Source organism: Lactuca sativa, chromosome 8, assembly GCF_002870075.4.
Source record: "Lactuca sativa cultivar Salinas chromosome 8, Lsat_Salinas_v11, whole genome shotgun sequence".
Taxonomy (NCBI): Eukaryota; Viridiplantae; Streptophyta; class Magnoliopsida; order Asterales; family Asteraceae; genus Lactuca; species Lactuca sativa.
Genome location: NC_056630.2, coordinates 309,607,986 through 309,626,727, shown reverse-complemented (window position 1 = coordinate 309,626,727; position 18,742 = coordinate 309,607,986).

Below are 18,742 nucleotides of genomic sequence, written 5' to 3'. Positions count from 1 at the left end.
TCATTTGCTGTTGTTTTGAATTTCATGGTAGGGATGGAGAGTGGTTGTGGTTGTCATGTCTTTTTCGGATTTTTCTTTAATCATTTTCGTTAATGACCATTAATTTTTGATTAATTTTCTTTCTTGGAATGGAATATGTTTATGAATTATGATTATTTGGGTTGATTTCTTGACATCTTGTATACATGTGTGATGCATATGTTTAAGAGGTTTGGGAGTATATATATGTTTAGCCGACAAAATTAATTGTTATGATCTTATAAAGATATACATAATTTATTCCAATCTAGATTCGAAATTCGAAATTTCAAACTCAATAATAGAAAAGAATATGGAGGGTTTGTTTAAACGAAGGAAACGTTTTTTGTTTTTTTATGTAGGAAATGGCATTTATCACCCTTGGTTTGTAATGTGAATATATTTTGTTGGGAGCGAGATATAGGGGTGACATGGTAAATTAAACAACGAGTGACGATACCATTAGAAATAAGTCGGTTGCATTTATTGAATTAAATATAAAAGTAAATGGGTATTCATTGTCGGGGTGAGCAAAAACCGAACCGTAAACACAAAAAACCGAAAAAACCGCATAAACCGAAACTGAAATAAAAACCGATGGTGCGGTTTTTAGTTTTGCAAAAACCGAAAATACTCGGTGCGGTGCGGTTTCTAGTCTTTCAAAAACCGCAAAAAAACCGAACCGCACCGCATATATATATATATATATATATATATATATATATATATATATATATATATATATATATATATATATATATATATATATATATATATATATATATATATATATATATATATATATATATGAACTTATGACAATTAAAATTTCCATAAATATAAATATTTATCTTATCTATCAGATGATGATTCTATATTTTTAAGCATACATTTAGTGATATTTACAATAACAAATAATGCTTATGACATTTTTTAACATTTAAATATGAAGAGTACTAATGATATAATATCATTTTTATGAATACATTAATTGATATTATTGTATGTACTTGTGAAACAAATAATATATTAAATTTGTATTATATTCAAGCATTAGAAACATGTTGGATGAGTGGTTATGTAATTTGATTTCAAACCAAAAGGTATAAAATTCGTTGAGTTACTTGAGTTTTAGTAAAAAGGCAAAACAAAAACAAAAAAAAAACTAACAAAAACTGCAAAAAAAACTTAACCGCAAAAAACCGCAATAAAAAACCACAAAAACCGAACCACATAAAACCGAACGGTGCGGTTTCTAAATTTCAAAAAACCGAAGTTGCGGTTTTCGGTTCGGTTTTGGCCAAAAACCGCACCTAACCGCACCATGCTCACCCCTAATTCATTGGTTGTATTCCAAAACTAGAAATAACTTAGAAGTACTTTTACTCCAATAAAATCATAATATTTTGGATTAGTTTATGGTTTAATCTTAATTTTTATTTTTTAACAGAAAAGTCCTAATTATTTTAAATTTTTCCAAATTAAGATAACAACTCTTATTATTTTTTTCAATAGAAAATAACAAATTAACGTATAAAATTAGATAATCGAGACTAGTCTGTTCAAAAAACAAACGTTGAGATTAAACCATAAACTAACAAAAAAATATTGAGCTTTATTGAAGATTTCTCATTTTACAAAAGCAACTTCCTATCAAGCTTTACAAGGAAGGTTATTTCTAGAACACACGTTTATTTTGATGTAGAAACGATCAGATAAAACTAAAGGATTTGGTAACTTTTAAATGATTTAGGGTTTGATGCATGAATGATTTAAAGACTCCATGATGATTGATTTAAAGACTCTAATGCTTAATGTTGTTTGGTAAGATAGCTTAATGAGAAAATTTACAATTTTATATTTCTAACAAAAGTAGCTTTTAAAAACATATAATACAATCTGATAAAAATTTACCACTTTATAAAATTTGATCAATATCAACTGTAACATCCCAAAAATCAGGTATACCCTTGTGAACCTTCATCTTTGAGCAATGAGCATTTTTGGCCCTTGTTAAGGAAATGCATGGTTGGCGAGCACGCGGGGTGTACTGGGGTGTACGCTCAGCGTACTCGTCCGCGTCTTGAGTGGGAAGGGTTGCCAGGTATGCGGGGCGTACCAATGTGTACGCGGGGCGTACCCGGCCCACCCTAAAATGTTGAGCCTCTTTATTTAAGCAACCTTAAGGCCCTTTTGGTGGCCACCTTTTTTTAGAGCTTTAACATTTCAAAACCCTAAATCTCGTTCTTATAGCAAGGGAGTGTCTAGGAGGGCCTTATATTGTGTTCTTGGCCATTTGGAGCAAAGTGTTAGCCTTGGAAGAGGAAGGGTTGGAGCTCAAGCTTTTGGATCTGAGTTTAGCAGTGAAAGAAGCTTCATTTTGAGGTAAAAAGCTTCAAGCTTTGCATCTTTTCTGTTCATGCTTTGTAGAGAGAAGTTTTAGAGTTTTTGGTCCCCAAGTTTATAGCTTTTTGAGTGGTTGAGCTCTTAGAAGCCGAGATCTGTCCCATACTAGCTCATTTAGTGTTGTTATGTGATAAAAATCCAGTCTTGGTTGTTAAAGGTTGTTCATGCATGAGATATGGACCTTTTAAGGTTGGAAATGGAGTGTTTTGGGTGTTGGTGACTTCCATAGCCATGAAAAGGCTTAAAGTCACCAACTTTATGGATTAAGTCATGTTAGAGAAGTCAGATCTGGATTTTGGACGCAAATCTTAACCGATTAATCCCAATACGTGCGGCGTAAGGGGCCGCGTACCTCGATTCTGTGAAGCCTTCGAGTATGCTCAGCGTACAGATCTGGTACGCGCCGCGTCCTCAGAAGGTTGACTTTTGTTGACTTTTTGGGTTTGGTCAACTTTTGGGTATTTGAGCCATGAGAGGGGTAAAATGGTCTTTTACCCTTCTGAGAATGATAGGAAAGGAAAGAGTCTAGCCTTGGGGAAATGTATTAATGAGAAGTGTTTGTTATGATTAGGCGGAGGATAGATCTTATCTCTCAGAGTCTGAGATTTCCGAGATTTACCCGAGGTGAGTCTTCTCACTATATTGTACATGGAAGGGTACCTATGTGTGACTGGAAAGTCTTGTATGCTATGAGATAAACGAATTGTATGCTATGGGTTGTATGTATTGTATGCGTTATGTATGTGATATGCATACTATGCTTGATATGGGCCGGAACGCATTATGATGTGGATCGGAAGGACAGGGAGTTATGGACCGGAAGGTCGATACGGGTAAGACCGGAAGGTTTACCGGGTTGGGACAGAAGTTCCCTGAGACACGTGGACCGGAAGGTCGTGTGGAGTATGGCCTGGAAAGGCGTATGTGTGTAAGTGGTATTTTGGGGAACTCACTAAGCTTCTTGCTTACAGTGTTATGTGTAATGTGTTTCAGGTACCAGTAATGACCATGGGAAGGCGCCGACTTGACTCGTACACACACAGGCGGATTTGGATATGTTTTGATCTTGGGATTTGATATGTTTTGTATAATGACCATGTTACATTGGATTTTATGGTTTTGTGTTGAATGAGATTGTGTTTTAAAAATGAAAAATTGTTTTGAAAATTTACGTTGTTACAAGTTAGTATCAAAGCCTTGGTTTGAGGGATTCGGATGCACCTTCGGGCGTATCTGAACCCAAATTGAGGATTTGAAAAAATTTTCAAACGATAAAACTAATTTTTCTAAAAAGCAATAGATTTTGAGACAACCAGAGCGGAGCAGTGTGTACGGCCAGCCATCGCCCGAATGGTGAATCCCCAAAATGCCCTTACGTTATGTGTTATGAGATATGATATGTTATATTATGCATGCTAGAACTGGCTAGGTATTCATATTAGGACTGAGTGGCCTGATTTTGTGATGCCTTAGCCTAGGAAGTATTGTGCTGCTATGTGATGCTTGAGAGTGAGTAGGTAACAGTGAGGGACTGATAAGAGGTCTACCGAAGGGTAGCCTATGCCAGTGAGATATAGAGTACTTGTGATCTGGGATCCAAGGAGGAGGACTTAGGGTGAATACTGATGCAGTGTAGGCAGTAGTATAAGGGCCCATACTACCGAAGACACCGGAGCAGTGCGCACTCTAAGTAAGAATCCTTTGGGTACTAAGGAACAAGTAGGGTCGAGTTATCGAGTGTGAGCATGCTCGAACGAGTCTTTGATATTATTATGTTATATTTCAGAGACATCATGGTTGGGACACGCCACAGACCTGAGGCAAGCGGTGTGAGTGACGAGGAGCTTCGTCAGATGATCCACGATGAGGTGGCGGCGGCGATCAGGGTCGAGATTCCGGAGATGTTTAGGTCTATCAGGACCACACTGATTGAGACTTTCAATGAGCGGTACGTCGCGGTGACTGAGGGTGCAGCCGCTGCAGCTACCGCAACTGCGGCTGCTACCAGACCTCAGGGAGGTGAATCGTTGTTGTTTCGGGAGTTCAGCAACACGAAGCCACCTGAGATTGATGGGACGCAGGATCCGATCACTGTGATGAGATGGATTGCTGATATTGAGGGATGTTTTTATACATGTTCATGTCCGGAGCATCTGAGGGTTCGGTTCGCATTGAACCAACTTCACTTGGGAGCGAAGGACTGGTGGAAGTTCGTGACGGCGAGCTTTACAGTTGCAGAGATATCAGAGGTGACCTGGGAGAGGTTCACCACCATGTTCAGAGATGAGTATGTTCCCCCGGTGGAGAGGGAACGGTTGGTTCAGGAGTTCTTGACCCTCAAGCAGGGTACTGATTCGGTCACTGTGATTACGAGGAAGTTTCATGAGAGGGCGATGTTCTGCCCTGAGCAGGTGTCTACTGAGCAGGCACGTATGAGCCGGTATTTGGGCATTATGAGGAGAGACATTCGGGAGTTCGTGTCGAACTCGACATACCGGAAATTTGCTGAGCTCCAGGAAAATGCCCGGAAGAGGGAGATTAAGTTGGAGACTCGGGCCTGGGAGGATGTAACAGCCCAAAATCTCAAGTATTGTTAAATTGCATTTTGGGGTGTTTTAAAGGGGAGACTCGGCGAGTTGGAGCCAGACTCGCCGAGTAGGGTCGCAGAGTTGGTCGCGGGTTCGCGACTGGACTCGACGAGTCCAGGTATGGACTCGGCGAGTCGACGCTGTTCAGTGGGAAACCCTAGCCGTTTCATTTCTGATCGTATATAACGATCTTATGGCCGTCATGTCGCGTCTTTTGGCCGGTTGAAGATCCCCTGGGAGTGTGTGAGCATCTGAAGAGAGAGAGAGGACTTGAGAAGGCTTGAAGAGATTGTTAGACAAGGAGGAGCAAGGTGATGATCAAAGGAATCGAGTACTGGAGGTTTGGAGACACAGGGAACACGTTTTCAGGTAATCTTCGGATCGAAATCTGTAACTTTTACGTTGTATGCGAGTTTAGGGTTTAGGAAACCCAATTAAGGGTTAGTTAGATTATATTGTTGTTATAAGTGTTAGAAACCCCTGTAATAGAATATGTGAAAGTCCAGGAAGCCCTATATCTATATACTTCGAAATCATGCGAAATACAGGAGGCAGCGGATTGACTGCATGGCGAGGACTCGCCGAGTCCAATGATCAGACTCGGCGAGTAGCTTGAAGATTCACTAGAACTCGCCGAGTTGTTCTTCAGACTCGGCGAGTAGCTTGAAGGTTCACTAGGACTCGTCGAGTTGTTCTTCAGACTCGGCGAGTAGCTTGAAGATCTTCTGGAACTCGTCGAGTCGTTCTTCAGACTCGGCGAGTGTTGTCAGGATGTCTATACTCATCGAGTTACCCTTTGCACTCGACGAGTCTGGTCAAGATTGACCGTTGACCTGTATATATCTTGGAGGGGTCAGTTGTGTTGTTTGATAAGATCGTTAACAAAGGCTGTGGTATTATAGGGAACCTGCGGACTAGCGGATTGTGTGCGAGTAGCTCGAAGAGGTTATAGCCTGCGTACTACGAGGTGAGTCTTCTCACTATACCTCACCCGGAAGGGTTTGATTGTGTGACCGGAAGGTCAAGTATGTTATGTGTTGTGTTTATATGCTATGAATGGAAAGTTAGCTGCTACGCGTGGTATACATGTTTATATATATGGGCCGGAAGGCAAGGTATTATGTGACAGAAAGGTCAGGTATGATATATGATATATGTGCTTTATGTGTTAGAGTATTTGTATTATGTGTTATATATGTGTATGGGCCGGAAGGCAATTATCATGTGGATCGAAAGATCCGGGCCGGAAGGCAATGTTATGTGGATCGAAAGATCCGGGCCGGAAGGCAATGTTATGTGGATCGAAAGATCCGGGCCGGAAGGCAATGTTATGTGGACCAAAAGGTCCGGGCCGGAAGGCATATGTGCGTAAGGTATATTGGGGAACTCACTAAGCTTCGTGCTTACGTTATTTATGTTATGTTGTTTCAGGTTCTTACAGTAACACGGGATGGCAACGGTTCGATTGTACACACCGAAGAAAGAGTTATGTTTTGGAGGATCCTGGTCTTCTATTATAATGAAAAAGAAACTATGTTTTGTAATTCGAATGTGAATAAGATTTTAAACAAGTGTTTTTAATATTAAATTGATTATTTAAAAGAAAATTTTGTTTTTGGAAATCTTGGTGTTACAAATTGGTATCAGAGCCTTGGTTTGAGGGATTCGGACGCGCCTACGGGTGAGTCTGGACTCAAACTGAGGAATTAAGAAAAGGTTTTCCAAATAAATGGTTTTCTAAAAGTGAATAAGAGTTCAAAGAGAAAGCAAGAAAGAGAAGTGTGTACAATCAGCCAGAGCCAGACGGTGATTTCCCAAAATACCCTTACTTTTGTATTATGAAATATCTATTATGCACTTTATGAGACATTATTGCATGCTAGAGACAGGCTAGGTACTTCACATCTTAGGACTAGAGTGGACTGATTTGTGATGCCTTAGTCTAGGGTTTGCTGTTATATGTGCGTTATGCTTTTGTGTGTATGTGATGAGTGAGAGTATCTAGTTAGAACGCACAAGGGGTAAAGCTACGGGGTACGGAGGTACTTCCGAGGATGGGCCGAGAAGGTGGAGCTACCACAGATGGGGAGTCCTATGTATGCTTCAATGCTCGAATGCTGCTTGCTTTGTGCTTTGTGGGGTTATCGATGATGGGAGTCAGCTACTAAGTGAGTATGACGATACTCAGGAGGTAGAGGGCTGGCATCATTAGGAACTCTTCAGCAGCTGATAGCAAAGAAGTGGGAGGACAGCGGAAGGGACTAGGGAGTAAACCTAGCCAGATGAGTGCGCTGGTAGAGTAGAGGATTTCGCTGGAAAGCGAGCACGCGCGATGAGATGGGTGAAAGAGCAGGTCTATCAGCTACTTAGGAACTCTGGGATGGTCCGTGTGGAAAGTATGGGTAGATGTGGCAGGTAGTATGGGCCCGTACTACTGAAAGCAGAGGACCCATACTTGATACAGGGGGCATTCTGAAGGTCCTAAGGAACGGATTGAGGGGTGATGTTATGGTTCGGATACCATACATCGGAGCGGATACAGAGTGATGTTATGGTCCGGGCACCATACATCGGAACAGATTGAGATAGATGTTGTGGTTCGTGTGCTATACATTGGAGCAGATTGAGGAGTGGTGCTATGGTTCAGGTACCATACACCGAAGCATGTTGAGGAGGGATGTCATGGGATGAGTACCATGGTTCGTAGTGGATGATGCTTGTGGCTATCTTGTTATCCGGTTATCGATCGGACGAGCACGAGCGAGCGGGATGCGAGGATTCGCGAGATCCGGCGTGATGAGGTTGCTGCATTGTTGCGGGCTGAGTCGCCAGAATTGTTTGGGTCGATCAGGACCACTATGTTTGAAGTAGTTTGATGAGCGATATGCGGCTTTCGCAGAGACGGCTGCCGCGGCGGTTACAGCGGCTGTAGCAACGGCAAAGAAAGGGGCTAGTCGGGGTTTTCAGTATTGGGACTTCTATTATGCAAAGCCTCCCACATTCGATGGAGTTCAGGACTCGATTGTTGCTATGAGATGGTTATCAGACATGGAGGGGTGTTTCTCCACGAGTTTATGCCCTGCTGATCAGAGGGTGGGTCGTGCTCTGAACCTGTTGAGGCTCGGGGCGAAGGATTGGTGGAGATTGACCACGAGTTCATTTTCCGATGCGCAGAGGGCTGCGGTTTCATGGGATCAATTCAGAGGGATGTTCAGTACTCGCTATGTTCTGCGAGATGAAAAGGAGAGATTGGCTCGGAAGTTCCTTAAGCTGAAGCAGGATTTGGAGTCGGTGACTGAGAGCACCGGGATGTTTATTGAGAGGGCGATGTTTTGCCCTGAGTTCGTTTCGGAGCAGGTTCAGATGCCCCGGTATCTGAGTATGTTCAAGGGGGGGGGGGTATCAGACAGTTCGTGTCTGCGCAAAGGTACGAGACCGTGTTGGTATCGCAGGAGGCCGCCATGTAGCGTGAGTTAGGGGTTGAGTTGTAGTTGCGTGAGATGAGGCAGGCCCCGATGCAGTCACAGTCGGTGCCGAAACGGTCCATGACCGTAGACGTTAGAATGGGGGATCGGAGCGGTCACACTTGTGGGAAGTGTGAGAGAGATGGCACCGGAGCTTGTTGGCCCAGTGGTGCATGCCGCAAGTGCGGAAAGGAGGGGCATGGTGCACGGGATTGTCGGCAGTCAGTGCCAATTCGGGATTTCAGGATTTGTTATCAGTGTCGGCAGGTTGGACATTTGAGGGTCAACCGTCCACAGTTTCCTGCAGGACCGGTGCAGGCTCTAGCATCGGCCACCTTGAGGAGTTCAGGAGAAGGACAGGATGGAGCAGAGCCCAAGGGCTCCGGGTCGTGCTTATCGGGTTGCGGCAGAAGGAGACAGAGCAGTGCCGGAGGCAGCTGCGGGTATGATGCTCTCTTGATGTCTTGAGTAGATTGCGTTGATTGTGGCGTATTGTTTGTGCTGGTGTCTGGTGTGGATTTCGATGCGGTATTCGTTGCTTCGAGGGTTTGGCATGGTTATGGATTGGTACTTCAGGTTTTCGCTTGGCATTCGTTGTTCCTTGATGGTTTAGTATGATTATAGTTTGGTGTTTTGGTACCGGTAGCCTTGTGCGGTTTTCGATGCGATATTCAACCTTTGGCAGGTTGTGGGTTTGGTTATGGGTTATTGCTTGGAAATTCCGTTGGTCATCGTTCGTGAGGGTTGATAGTGGAGATGCGGCACTGGGTTGAATGACGGGTAGCATCTGCAGTTGTGGAGTGGATAATTGAAAGATCGGATTATTTTGAGCGGATTGGTCAGGGAGGAGACGTGTTTTGCTGAGGGTTGCTTATGCTTGTGGGAAGCAGTCAGTGGGTAAATGTTCTTTTGTGCAGGATTGTTCTGAAAGGTCGTTAATGACGATCGGTGGCAGTTAGTCAGTGCTTTAGTGGGGGAGAATTGGAGAATTCTCCGGGAGATCGATGAGTATGTGAGGGTGCTTAGCTGTTGGGATTCAGCAGTGTTTGTCAGCGCAGAGTATAGGCCGACGAGAGCGAGTGTCGGGTATGCGGGGCGGGATACAGACCTAGGGCAGTTTATTGTGGAGGCCTGAGAGAAGGTCGGGATCAAGCTTGAGTAAGTAACCGGGGTTATGCGATCAGAGTATTGGTATGTTTGAGGTACGTGATGGGTGTACTGCATTAATCCCACGGGATTATGTTGTGCGTGTTTCTAGAGCTGGAACCGGAAGGTTCCCAGAGTTAGAACCTGAGGGTTCGCAGAGTTTGGGTGTACGGACCCACAGAGATATAGCCTCGAGTGGCTAGTATGTGTTATGAGAGTCGGCCCAGTCATACTGGAGACTCTGTTGGTATTGCTATATTAGTCTGAGATTTGCGGATCGCGTATGTTGCAGTGTGATTGCATTGGAAGGTCTGGCCCCGGGTTATTGATCTTGTTTAGCGGAGGCAGTGATTTTGATGAGTGGAGAGAGTGCATGGGATTGAGAGCCCCTGCAATGAGAACCAGAGTATGTGAATAGCGGTTACGCAAAAAGGGTGGTGTCGCTTGGGGCGAGCACCGTGGCACCGGTTGGAGTGGCATTATGGCCAAGAGGGTCCCTTGGAAGGAAAAGAGAAAGGTGTGTGACTCCGAAGGGGAGTGCAAGTTCACGAGAATGAAAGCTGCAGAGCAGAGTTTTGGTTAGGGTATTTCAGGTATGATTTCGAGCATCGTGTTTGCGGCAGTGAAGTAGGAACCCATCCGGGTTGGGATGACTGACGAGACTCAGAAAGGATGCAAGGGAATAGAGAATCTTGAATTCTCAGTGTGATTCTGATCAGGGTATAGAACGGATAGTAGTGGCTCGTCTTGGGAGATGTTCGAGGATATCATCAGTGAATCGGGTTTTTCAACCTGCGAGTGTTGGGACTAGTTCAGTATGTGTATGTGATGGCAAGAGGGAACTTGTGAGAGTTGATCTGAGAGGGAGAACGGATCTCTCAGTCGGTCCGGAATGGGCAAAGTGGGCTTTGGATCGGGGATCCGGTGGTTCAGGGTTTCCTAACCCTTATGGGTCGAGTGATCGTTGAGATTTGGAGCAGAGTGCATCTTGGGTAATTTCCGATTACAGAGAGTGATGAGCAGTTCAAAGTTCGTACTTTCGTTGGCAAAGCAGACTCAGCAGGTTAAAGAGAGTTAGTGATTGTCTAGAGTTAACAGGAAAGTTATGCAGGCAGACGCCGTTACGAGTATATGTTTCAGGTCAGCGACTTCGTATTTCTGTTGGGGTGCTCCGATTTAGGAAGAGGGGTAAATGGGGGGCCCCGGTATGTTGGGTCTTTTCGTGAAGGTGCGAAGGTAGGAAGGGTGGCCTATCGTTTGGACCTGTCAACGGAATTGGGACGGATCCATGACACTGGTATGTGTCGCAGTTGAAGAGGTGTATAGCGGATGGGTCAGCAGTGGTTCTGCTAGAGAACGATTAGGTGGATGCGAGCCTGTGTTACGTCGAGAGGCCAGTGACCGTCGGAGATCGGAAGATCAAGGTTCTGAGGAACAAGGAGGTACCTCTGGTATTGGTTCAGTAGCGACCTCGGAAGGTATCGGAAGTGTTTAGGGAAGCCGAAACGTGTGATGCGGGAGCAGCATCCAGAACTATTTTCAGAGTGAGACTTCGAGGGCGAAGTCTAATTCTAGTGGGGGAGAGTTGTAACAGCCCAAAATCTCAAGTATTGTTAAATTGCATTTTGGGGTGTTTTAAAGGGGAGACTCGGCGAGTTGGAGCCAGACTCGCCGAGTAGGGTCGCAGAGTTGGTCGCGGGTTCGCGACTGGACTCGACGAGTCCAGGTATGGACTCGGCGAGTCGACGCTGTTCAGTGGGAAACCCTAGCCGTTTCATTTCTGATCGTATATAACGATCTTATGGCCGTCATGTCGCGTCTTTTGGCCGGTTGAAGATCCCCTGGGAGTGTGTGAGCATCTGAAGAGAGAGAGAGGACTTGAGAAGGCTTGAAGAGATTGTTAGACAAGGAGGAGCAAGGTGATGATCAAAGGAATCGAGTACTGGAGGTTTGGAGACACAGGGAACACGTTTTCAGGTAATCTTCGGATCGAAATCTGTAACTTTTACGTTGTATGCGAGTTTAGGGTTTAGGAAACCCAATTAAGGGTTAGTTAGATTATATTGTTGTTATAAGTGTTAGAAACCCCTGTAATAGCATATGTGAAAGTCCAGGAAGCCCTATATCTATATACTTCGAAATCATGCGAAATACAGGAGGCAGCGGATTGACTGCATGGCGAGGACTCGCCGAGTCCAATGATCAGACTCGGCGAGTAGCTTGAAGATTCACTAGAACTCGCCAAGTTGTTCTTCAGACTCGGCGAGTAGCTTGAAGGTTCACTAGGACTCGTCGAGTTGTTCTTCAGACTCGGCGAGTAGCTTGAAGATCTTCTGGAACTCGTCGAGTCGTTCTTCAGACTCGGCGAGTGTTGTCAGGATGTCTATACTCGTCGAGTTACCCTTTGCACTCGACGAGTCTGGTCAAGATTGACCGTTGACCTGTATATATCTTGGAGGGGTCAGTTGTGTTGTTTGATAAGATCGTTAACAAAGGCTGTGGTATTATAGGGAACCTGCGGACTAGCGGATTGTGTGCGAGTAGCTCGAAGAGGTTATAGCCTGCGTACTACGAGGTGAGTCTTCTCACTATACCTCACCCGGAAGGGTTTGATTGTGTGACCGGAAGGTCAAGTATGTTATGTGTTGTGTTTATATGCTATGAATGGAAAGTTAGCTGCTACGCGTGGTATACATGTTTATATATATGGGCCGGAAGGCAAGGTATTATGTGACAGAAAGGTCAGGTATGATATATGATATATGTGCTTTATGTGTTAGAGTATTTGTATTATGTGTTATATATGTGTATGGGCCGGAAGGCAATTATCATGTGGATCGAAAGATCCGGGCCGGAAGGCAATGTTATGTGGATCGAAAGATCCGGGCCGGAAGGCAATGTTATGTGGATCGAAAGATCCGGGCCGGAAGGCAATGTTATGTGGACCAAAAGGTCCGGGCCGGAAGGCGTATGTGCGTAAGGTATATTGGGGAACTCACTAAGCTTCGTGCTTACGTTGTTTATGTTATGTTGTTTCAGGTTCTTACAGTAACACGGGATGGCAACGGTTCGATTGTACACACCAAAGAAAGAGTTATGTTTTGGAGGATCCTGGTCTTCTATTATAATGAAAAAGAAACTATGTTTTGTAATTCGAATGTGAATAAGATTTTAAACAAGTGTTTTTAATATTAAATTGATTATTTAAAAGAAAATTTTGTTTTTGGAAATCTTGGTGTTACAGAGGAGGCCGGGTCTCAGAGGATAGATCGGCGGCCGGCTCAGTCTCAGCCGACAGCCAAGTGGACCAAGTCCGCTGATTCGAGGACTGGAGGCCAGAAGGGCCACACTTGCGGGAAGTGCGACAAAGGACATGAGGGGGTCTGTCGATATGGTGCTTGCTACAAATGTGGCAAGGAGGGGCATATCGCCAAGGATTGCCCCAAGGGATTTATGGTTTGCTTTCATTGCAACCAGACTGGCCATCGGAAGGCCGAGTGTCCGCAGTTGCATCAGGGGTCAGTACAGGGATCTGAGCCTGCTACTAGGGTTACCGAGGTTCGGCCAGTGAAGGTCGAGGCACCAAAGGCTCGTGGGAGAGCTTTCCAGTTGACTGCGGAGGAGGTCCGCGTGGTGCCCGATGTTGTGGCTGGTATGTATTCTTTATTTACTTTCTTTAGCTGAGATATTGTGCTTATGTGATGATATGCGTAGGTACTTTTCTTGTGAATTATGTACCTGCTTTGGTGTTATTTGACTCGGGTGCGAGTCGGTCATTTGTTTCCTTGGCATTTAGTCAGCACATTAGTATCCGACGAGAGGCATTGAGCCGACCTCTGCGAGTTTCTATAGCTGACGAGCGAGCAGTGTATGTTACGGATGTGATTCGAGGATGTATCCTTGAGATCTTCGGTGTGGAGTTCTCGATAGATCTGGTCCCGATTGCGATGGGGGACGTATGTGTTATAGTGGGCATGGATTGGTTGAGCCGATTCGGAGCGGTCATAGATTGCGAGCGTCAGTTGGTGACGATATGAGACCCTAGTGGGGGAGTACTTACGGTGTACGGCGAGGGAACCCAATGTGGGTCAGCGTTTTGTTCGGCCGATAGGGCGAGACAGAGTTTGCAGCAGGGCTGCAGCGGGTTCGTAGCCTACATGTTGGACACACGAGTGGCCGCTGGGAGGCCAAGTTCGATTGATGAGGTTCCGATAGTGTGCGAGTTCCCGGATGTTTTTCCCGAAGATTTGTCGGGTGTGCCTCCCGTGAGGCAAGTAGAGTTCCGTATCGATTTGGTTCCGGGAGCAGCACCTATCACCAAGGCGCCTTATCGCCTCGTGCCGCCAGAGATGCAGGAGTTATCCTTGCAGCTTCAAGAGCTGCTGGGGAAGGGGGTTATTCGACCGAGTAGCTCGCCTTGGGGAGCGCCGATCCTTTTTGTCAAGAAAAAGGATGGTTCACACCGGATGTGCATTGATTACCGGGATTTGAACAAGTTGACGGTCAAGAACCGTTATCCGTTGCCGAGGATCGATGATCTGTTCGATCAGTTGTAGTGGGCGTCTTGGTTCTCCAAGATTGACTTGAGGTCGGGTTATCATCAAATGACGGTTCGAAATGAAGATATCAAGAAGATGGCGTTCAGAACTCGTTATGGGCATTACGAGTTCGTGGTGATGCCTTTTGGGCTCACCAATGCACCAGCAACGTTCATGGATCTCATAAACAGGGTGTGCAGACCGATGCTGGATCGGTCGGTGATCGTATTCATTGATGATATTTTGGTGTATTCGAGATCTAGAGAACAGCATGAGGAGCATTTGAGGGAGATCCTTGGAGTTTTGAGACCGGAGAGGCTTTATGCCAAATTCTCCAAGTGTGAGTTCTGGTTACGAGAGGTCCAGTTCTTGGGACATCTTGTCAACCAGAATGGGATATTGGTCGATCCGGCTAAGATTGAGGCGGTCATGAGGTGGGAGGTGCCGAGATCGCCCACTGAGATCAGGAGCTTTCTAGGATTGGCCGGCTATTATCGGAGATTTATCAGGGATTTCTCCAAGATCGTCGTGCCACTCACCAAGTTGACCCGGAAGGGTGTCGCTTTTTCCTGGGGTCCAGAGTAGCATACCTCATTTCAGACACTTCGCCAAAAGTTGTGCGAAGCTCCGGTACTCGAACTCCCGGAAGGGATGGAGGATTTCGTGGTGTACTGTGATGCATCGATATCCGGGTTGGGAGCAGTGCTTATGATTTGATTCAAAAGAAGTTTACTTTCTCTGCTCTTCAAAAAACACAAATATATGGTCTTTACTTTAATTCATCATTGGACTGCTCGTTCCTAGGTCTTTTATTCCATTATTTTGGATCGGGAAACCTCTCATATTGAACTAGGCCTTCTGAAGCAAACCTTGCATCGTCTAACTGCCCCCGCTAAATCAGGATTGAATGTCTCATTTTCCTCTTTCTTCTTTCTCGTCTTTGACACCAGTTGAAGAAGGTTGTAATTTGACTAGCTGTTCTCTCTTTCCTGTGCTCGCTAACTTTTTCATCCGTGATAATTGACTAAACTCTGTCAGGTGCAGAGGGGGCATGTGATAGCATATGCATCGAGGCAGCTGAAGCCTCATGAGTCGAGGTATCCCATCCACGACCTGGAGCTGGGGGATGTGGTGTTCGTCCTCAAGATCTGGCGTCACTATCTGTATGGGGTTCGGTGTACCATATACATGGACCACAAGAGTTTGAAGTACTTTATGGATCAGCCCAACCTGAATATGCACCAGAGGAGATGGTTGGATGTGGTAAAGGATTATGATTGTGAGATCCTGTACCACCCGGTCAAGGCTAATGTGGTAGCTGATGCCTTGAGTCGTAGGGCGGAGAGTGCCCCAATTCGAGATGTTTGCATGAGATTGCTAGTGATGACTCTGGTGTTGGACACCATTCGAGGGGCCCAGGCGGAGGCCGTGAGACCGGAGAACCGCAAAAGGGAGCGGGTGATCGGGCGGGTATCGGAGTTCGTTACCGATAGTCGAGGACTTATGATCTTTCTGGGTCGGATTTGGGTACCGTTTTTGGGCAGAACGCGTACCATCTTGATGGAGGAGGCACATAGATCGAGGTTCTCGATCCATCCCGGAGCCACTAAGATGTTTTTGGACCTAAAAAGGGAATATTGGTGGCCCTGTATGAAAAGAGATGTCCCATGGTTCGTGGAGAGGTGATTGACCTGTCGCAAGGTTAAGGCCGAGCACCAGCGTCCACATGGTAAGTTGCAGCCATTGGAGATTCCTGAGTGGAAGTGGGAACATATTACCATGGATTTTATCACAAAATTGCCAAGGACTGCAAGAGGTGTCGATGTGATTTGGTTGATTGTGGACAAGTTGACAAAGAGCGCTCACTTTCTTGATATTAGTGAGAGTTCTTCTGCTGAGAGGTTGGCAGAGTTGTACGTGAGGGAGGTGGTATCACGGCATGGAGTACCGACCTCGATTGTTTCATACCGAGATGTGCGTTTTACTTCCAGATTCTGGAAGAAGTTTCACGAGGAGTTGGGTACGAGGCTGCATTTTAGTACCGTATACCACCCACAGACGGACGGACAGAGTGAGCGGACGATACAGATGCTCGAGGATATGCTTCGGGCATGTGTATTGGACTTCGGAGGGAGTTGGGACACTTATTTTCCCTTGGATGAGTTTTCCTATAACAACAACCATCACTCGAGCATTGGTATGCCACCCTTTGAGCTGTTGTATGGGAGGAGGTGTCGGACTCCCATTTGTTGGGGTGAGGTAGGGCAACGTGTGATGGGTAGTACGGAGATAGTGCTTCAGGCGACAGAACAGATACAACGGGTCAGACAGAGGTTGTTGACCGCTCAGAGTCGCCAGAAAAGTTATGCGAATAGGCGACAATCCGAGCTCGAGTTCCAGGTCGGGGATTTTGTTCTCCTGAAAGTGTCTCCTTGGAAAGGAGTGATTCGATTCAGGAAGAGGGGCAAGCTGGGGCCCCGGTATATTGGTCCGTTTAAAGTGATCGCGAGGGTGGGCAGGGTAGCTTACCGTTTGGAGCTACATGCAGAGTTGGACCAGATTCATGATACCTTCCACGTGTGGCAGATGAGGAAGTGTATAGCCGATGAGTCGGCAGTGGTACCATTAGAGGATATCCAGGTGGACGCGAGTCTGAATTATGCTGAGAAGCCTATCACAATCTTGGATTGGAAGATCAAGGTTTTGAGGAACAAGGAAGTGCCCATGGTGCAGGTCCAGTGGCAACATCAGAAAAGGTTCGAGCTGACCTGGGAGCCCGAGTCGGAGATGCGGGAGCAGCATCCGGAGTTGTTCGCAGCATGAGACTTCGAGGGCAAAGTCTGGTTCTAGTGGGGGAGAATTGTAACATCCCAAAAATCAGGTATACCCTTGTGAACCTTCATCTTTGAGCAATGAGCATTTTTGGCCCTTGTTAAGGAAATGCATGGTTGGCGAGTATGCGGGGCGTACTGGGGTGTACGCTCAGCGTACTCGTCCACGTCTTGAGCGGGAAGGGTCGCCAGGTACGCGGGGCGTACCCGGCCTAGAAGAGAAACCCTAAAATGTTAAGCCTCCCTATTTCAGCAACCTTAAGGCCCTTTTGTTGGCCACCTTTTTCTGAGCTTTAACAATTCAAAACCCTAAATCTCGTTCTTATAGCAAGGGAGTGTCTAGGAGGGCCTTGTATTGTGTTCTTGGCCATTTGGAGCAAAGTGTTAGCCTTGGAAGAGGAAGGGTTGGAGCTCAAGCTTTTGGATCCGAGTTTAGCAGTGAAAGAAGCTTTATTTTGAGGTAAAAAGCTTCAAGCTTTGCATCTTTTCTGTTCATGCTTTGTAGAGAGAAGTTTTAGGGTTTTTGGTCGCCAACTTCATAGCTTTTCGAGTGGTTGAGCTCTTAGAAGTCGATATCTGTCCCATACTAGCTCATTTAGTGTTGTTATGTGATAAAAATCCAGTCTTGGTTGTTAAAGGTTGTTCATGCATGAGATATGGACCTTTTAAGGTTGGAAATGGAGTGTTTTGGGTGTTGGTGACTTCCACAGCCATGCAAAGGCTTAAAGTCACCAACTTTATGGATTAAGTCATGTTAGAGAAGTCAGAGCTGGGAGTTACGCTGGGCGTAATCTGTAACGCCCGAGTTTCGGGGCTAAGCATTTTTGACAATGTAATAGTCTAGGTCAACTATTGTAACTTTTTTTGAAGGAATAAAGATGAAATATTTGAGTATTATGTGAATTATGTGTATTTATGTGCTTATTATTTAATTATAAATGTATAATTAATAAAGAATAAAAATAAGCGTCAAAATTAAAGTGTGAGATAAGCTCGATATCTCTACATAAAGCTGTAGTGGTCGAGACAAGGATTCCGGGGATATAAAGAACATCAAAATCCGAGTTATAACGAAGAAGTTATGACCCGTCGACGTTTCACGACGGAACCAACGCGACACCGGGAAGCGTAAATAGTCAACTTACGATAGAGCGACTTTTAGCGTTAGAAATCTAAACGAAAGTCGTAGAATATGTTAAACTGAGAGTGTCCATAAAAAGAATGCCCAAATCTGACTTCGTATGTAGAAGTTATGAGGTTTTAACGGACCAATCCTGTCCAGGCCTGTTAAAAATATAACTTTAAAAATAAAGTCAAAATTAGCCGACGGAGTCTAAACGAAAGTTGTAGAGCACGTCTCCACCTACACGTGGATATAAAGTACGTCAAAAACGGAGTTCGTATGAACGATTTACAAATTATAATAACATATTTACGTATTAAAATAAAGTATAAATCATGTATACGTACACACACACACACACACACACATATATATATATATATATATATATATATATATATATATATATATATATATATACACATATGTATATATCTTTAGAAAGGTATCGACGATGCGGTTATTATAATGTTGAGTTCTTTCGACATTAGTTTAGTACAAATGTCATTAAATCCATTTAAAATAGTATTATAGAGGGGTGTTTAGTTGTTTATATAACTAAAAGGTCATTAAGTAATTATGGAAGGTAGTTTTTGAAAATTCAATTAGTATAAATAAGAGCCTTGGG